Below are 5,857 nucleotides of genomic sequence, written 5' to 3'. Positions count from 1 at the left end.
GCTAAATATAGGAATTGCCAGACTGGATCAGATCCAAGGTCCATCTAGCCCAGTATCCTGCCTCTGACAGTGGCTAGTACCAGACGCTGCAGAGGAAGGTGCAAGAACTCCATTGGAGGCAGATGTGTGATAACCTGCCCCTACACAAGTGTCATCCTGGTCTCTAATAGATAGATTTAAATGCACCTGTCCACAATGGCTTTCCCACCCGAACAAAGACAAGGTACTTCCAACACTCCCCATACCTGACCCACAGGAAACAAAGCCTCCCAGTCCATGCGAGAGGTGAAGAGCAGAACCCTCTGAGGTCCTCTATAGAGAATGCTATGCAAATCTGAACCCCTGTATTTAACGCCTGGATACTCTGTTGAGGGGCCCTCTATAAATACTGAGGTGCTGAGCACCCAACCTCACCAAGTTGGGATGCTAAACGTCAATACTGCACCATTTGTTTGCTTTCTTTGTGGTTCTTTTGGTCCATCCACCATTTGTTCAGGGGGAGGAAGACAAGGATATAAAAGGCCAGGCCAAACTGTGAACCCGGGGCCTGATTTGCCACAGCACAGTGGGATCACGCCATTGATGTCAGAGGAGTTAGACCAGCATAGAACCCCTGGAATGCAGGAGGCCTCAGGCTCCAGGGTATTCTTATGCTCACCTCTTACTCGTGTTCCTGTCTGTCTCAGCATCAGAGAGGCCCTCCAAGCCACCTGCCCATCTTCCCTGCTCTTCTCTGAGCTAGGCACGGTTTAATAACTGATTGGACTGCTCAGGTCTTATGTGCACTGGTCTGTTTTGGGGGCACCCCCTTCCCTGCATGTTTGCACACACATACCCCTCAGTTCACTAACAGTACTGCAGCTCCACCAGAAGCAGCAGCAGTAATAATCCCCAGCTCTTACATTGTGCTTTTCACCTGTAGTGTGGATGGGCCTGAAGTGGCTGCATGAGCTTTACCCCTGTGTCACCTAGGTCTGCCCTGAGCAGGGTTTGGCGACATGGTGATACAAACGCTGGTGACTTCTCTACACTCGTTCTCCCACCTCCCTGGCTACCACCTGTGGAGATGCACCAGCGCTCGTGTAAGGCTCCAGCGTGTGCAGTGCACTGCCTATCAGTAGATCTCGTAGCAGGTCAGTACCATTATCCCCATTTTAGAGCTGGGGAAACTGAGGCACTGGGAGGCAAAGTGACTTGCCCACAGTCACCCTGCAGGACAGTAGCAGAGCCAGCAATAGAACCCATTTCTCCTGAGTTCCGGTCCATTGCTCTATCCACTAGCCCACACTGCCTCTCCATGTCATTGGCCCATCACCCTCCTGACTCTGGCCTTTCACTACTCTATATTTTGCAACTGAAGTCAAAGCCGTCAGACTTGTAGCCTGGAGACCAGGGTACCTTCTGTGCAGATCAGAGAGGAAAAGTGGCCCTGTGGGCCCAGTCCTTAAATCCTTACTTCTGTAAAACTCCCCAGGAAGTCCATGAATATGTTGTTGGAGTGATGCCTTTGGTCTTTTCTGGCTGCCCTGGCTTCACGAGAAGCAACAGGATGTCTCAGAATGACCAGTAGGTGTCAGCATTGATTTTCATTTTCCCTATGATGTTTTTAAAGCCAAAAGCTAATGTTATAGAACAACCACAGGACAGAGCTCAAATGTAACCGAGGCTCTGCAGTGGAGAGAGATAAAGTCTGGATCTCTGAGTCGCTGGCCTGAGCCAACGGATAATAATGACTAACCACCCTCTGGCTCTTCCTGCATCAGTCCCCCACACTGCAGAACCATTGACATTTAAGGGCAACATTTCCTGGAACTCCTCAGGCTTGTGTTTCATTGATGCTTCTCCTGGGGGCCGTCCATCTGCGAAGCCTGGCTCATCTTCCAGCCAGGCCTGTTTCATGGGAAAGGATACTGTCGAGCAGAGCACTGAATTGTTTTCATTTGTCATCTGCTTTCCCTCTCCGCAGTTCCTTGTGCTTTGAATGAAGCCGAAAAGAATCTGTTTGCTTTTCTTTAGCAGCAGCTTCACCATATGGGGCATGAGCCATCCAAAGGCTGCCCCCTCGGGCAGCAGTCCTGTCAGACTTCGCAAGGGATTCAGCATCAGGCCTTGTCATTTCCTGGCTAGGAAGCCTCCAAAGAAAACCCAGGGTTTGGCAGGAAGTGGTTGTAGTGAGTCAGTGAGCAGGGCTCTTCCCTGCGATTCAGTCAGCCCTGAATCACTGGCCCTGTGTGCTGGAGATGGTGTCTTTTGTCTGAGACATAAAACACAGGCCCCCATCACTGCTCATTGAAGAGAAAATGGTTTGGTTTTTGTTCGGTTTTTTACACAAGAGTAAAAGTGCTGAGCACAGTGTCCTTATCCAAATCCCTATTTCTTTAGGTAACTGCATTTTTGCTTCTCTAAAATTCCCCTGGCAGTGTCAACAGTGCTATACTATTCTCAAAAAGAAAAGGAGGACTTGTGGCACCTTAGAGACTAACCAATTTATTTGAGCATAAGCTTTCGTGAGCTACAGCTCACTTCATCGGAAGCTTATGCTCAAATAAATTGGTTAGTCTCTAAGGTGCCACAAGAACTCCTTTTCTTTTTGCGAATACAGACTGACACGGCTGCTACTCTGAAACCTGACTATTCTCAAGTATTTGTATCAAGGAAGCACCAAGAAGCCCCGACTGCGAGAGGGTCCTGTTGCACTAGGCACTGCAGAGACACATCGTGAGAGACAGTCCCTACGCCAGAGAGTTTATAGTCTTACAGCTCTGATCCAACAGTGCATGGGTGGGCTTGCGGCAGACAGACAGAGTAGCATTGATGTCAGTTTCAAAGTTGGGAGTGGGGGGGGAAGGAATTTAAAAACCCCCAAACAAACCAAATCTCAATAGCATGTCCCCCTTGGCTCCCCACATTTTTCTTCCGCTCTAATTCTGGTCCTATGAGGCGCTGAGCATCCTCCACTTCCATCAGAGTCAAAGGGAATGGAGAGACCTGCAGCTGGCAGGATCAAAACCAAGAGGCCTGATCCAGCAAAACCACCTGGTGCCATCTCAGTGGCCGTACCCCTCACTGTGGGCGTTTGCAGGATCGGACCCCACATTCCTCACTTTCAAAATGTAACCCAGTCTCTCGGGTTGAACGGCTGGGGCTGCAGCAGAGCAAGCCAGCCAACAGGAAGGGAATGTGGGTGACAAGCTGCTGCCATCTGGATCTGAGTCCACTAACCACCAGCTTTGCACACCCTGCCAGTTTCCCTGAGCTGTAAACAGGAGTGATGGAGCCTGCAGTGCAATGGGAAAACACACCAAAATCAGCTCCACTGGGGCAGGACTTCTTTAGAGCTCCCCAAGAGCTGCCTTGGAGGCCTGGACAGCACAGCACTCCTCAGAGGGGACATGGGCCCGTAATAACATTGCACATGGACTGGAAATACATAGCGCCAGGACCAAGTTGTCAGAGGCAGATTAAGGTTTCCTGGGGCCCTAAGCCACAGCAAGTGCCCCCCATTCCACATGCAGCCCCATCCCTGTTCCACCCCTTCCGCCCGCAGCCCACCTCTTTCTGCCCCTTCCCCGGGGGTGAGGCCAGCTCCTGTTCCACTGAGGGTCCCCCACATTCTACCCCCCCCCGCAGACCCCCCCAACCCCCTCTAGTGGTCAGGTCACTACAAGAGGTTTATGAGTAGGCCTGGAAGGATTAGGTTTTTATTGGTAAATGTTGATAAATGTCAATTTCAAAGTGTGCCCAGTGAAAAGATATTTCCATCTATAATAATTGAAATTTACAGATAGGCAAAGTAAGAAAAATGAGAACCTTGAGAACCTATTAGAGTTTGATTTAAGGATGTTAACTTTGTATATTTTGCCATGTGATGTTGACAATTTGTGTTGTAGTTGTTATAAAGTTTTAACTTTTTTAATCTCAACATCTACTCTCATTAAATAATTATTGTCTAACCTCCTCCCCACATCATTTCGTGCAACTGTGAAAATTTAAATGGATACAAATAAAAAAACTATGAAAAATTATATCGATAAAAATTGGGGGGAAATGCTTAAAAATAAACATCAATATCTATCACAATTATTTTAAAAATGAATTCTGCCAAGCCTGTTTATGAGTCTAGTACTGTCATCAAGCTAACACAGCTGGTCCGTTAACTCAAGCATGAGAAGCTTTCAGATCCAGACATTTCAAACAGGGGCATCAGTGCAGTTTTAGAGGAGTCTATAGCTGAACCAGGTGTTTAGCGCAGCTATTAATGGGGAAACACGTGCACATAAATAAGGTGTATTTATGTACCTCTACGTACTTAAGTAGCATTCTTCACTGTAGTGTCTCTCACTCATTAATGGATTTTATCTTCACATCTGTACAATGCAGAAAAATATTATCCCCTTTGTAGAGATGGGGAAACCAAGGCACAGGTTAGTTTAAGTGATTTGCCCATGGTTTCACAGGAAGTGAATGGCTGAGCCACAAATGGTACCTGGATCTTCTGAGCCCCAGTCCTGCGCCCTATCCACTAGATCATCGATCCTCTCATAGACCAGCATGAACATGGAGAGCTATACATCGCAAATAAAGACAGGCTGCTGACCTGCTAGGGAGCAGAAAACTTTCTAACAGTCTGCAAAAGCCTTTTCTACACCAGGTTTCTTTGCTCCAGATTTCCCTTTGTTAGCCTCAGTGGTTCAACTCCCCTGGAGGTACCAGCAGTTCCAGCACGAATATAGACAAGGCACTGGCAACAGCCAGCATTTTGACCACTGTGTTATGTAATAATGAGAATACCTACCTCTTATACCGCACTCTTCATCAATAGATCTCTGAGTGCTTTACAAAGCATCATTGCCATTTTATAGATGGGGAAACTGAGGCACAGAGCAATACAGAGACATGCCCTAGGTCACCCAGAAAGCCAGTGGCAGAACTAGGAAGAGACCCCAGGTCGCTTGAGGCCCCAGGGTCAGATAGGGAGGTCACCCATCTGGTTTTAACATGGACAGTCTTCTTTTTGGGTAGCTTGTCCCCACCCAGTACTCAGATAAAAGTGGACATGGTGTTGTCCGGTATCGGATGGGGGACACCATTTGAAAGAGCACACTGCTCTGCCGCCCCCACTAGCGTAACTTTGCATGCACTGTGTGTGTGTGAGGTCATGCCACGGGGGAGGGGGTGTCATGCTGGCTGGGGAGGACCCATGTCATTCCTGGAACGTCCGGGAATGCGAGAGTGGCCACCCTAGGCTTAGAGGACTTGGTGCTTTAACTCCCGATAGACACCAGGAATCTTATCTATGGGGAAGCTCGCAGCTACTCCACTCCCAGTGTCTCCCAGCAAGAGTCACTGCAGGTAACGGAGCCGGAGCACTAGCTGTGGGGCTAATATAAACCTGACCTTTTCTCAACAGCACCTTTACTGTGCAAGGAAACAGCTGGAAGACCCTGCACGCTATCTATACACTGGAAATACCTCTCCGAGCAGCACGTCCTTTTATTTTTGGACCTTTGTTTAAAAGTCCCGTACCAAAAAAACAACCTGAAGTTCTCCTTGCAAGCCCCTTATAAAGGAAGCTGCATCTCCCCCCAGGAGTTGGGCTCTCACTGCAGAGCATTGCTCACCAGGCTGCCTGCAGGCCCTCTGCTGCTTTTTCCGTCAGCATTTCATCTATATAAGGCAGAATCATCTCTTTCCCTGGAGCCCTCTTTTCCCCCCTCCACTCTTGTTCTCATATCCCAAACTCCAGCGTCCCACAGCTGGGCTGCTGCCACAGGCTCGCAGCATTCTTTTGCCTTGTATGGCCAAATCCTTGGGGGTGGGTGGGAACAATTTAGGTAAGCTCCATTCTCCATTGGCT

The sequence above is a fragment of the Caretta caretta genome, chromosome 13 (assembly GCF_965140235.1).
Source record: "Caretta caretta isolate rCarCar2 chromosome 13, rCarCar1.hap1, whole genome shotgun sequence".
In the NCBI taxonomy this organism is placed as follows: Eukaryota; Metazoa; Chordata; order Testudines; family Cheloniidae; genus Caretta; species Caretta caretta.
The sequence above is the reverse complement of the archived record's forward strand: the minus strand, read 5'-3'. Positions refer to the sequence as shown.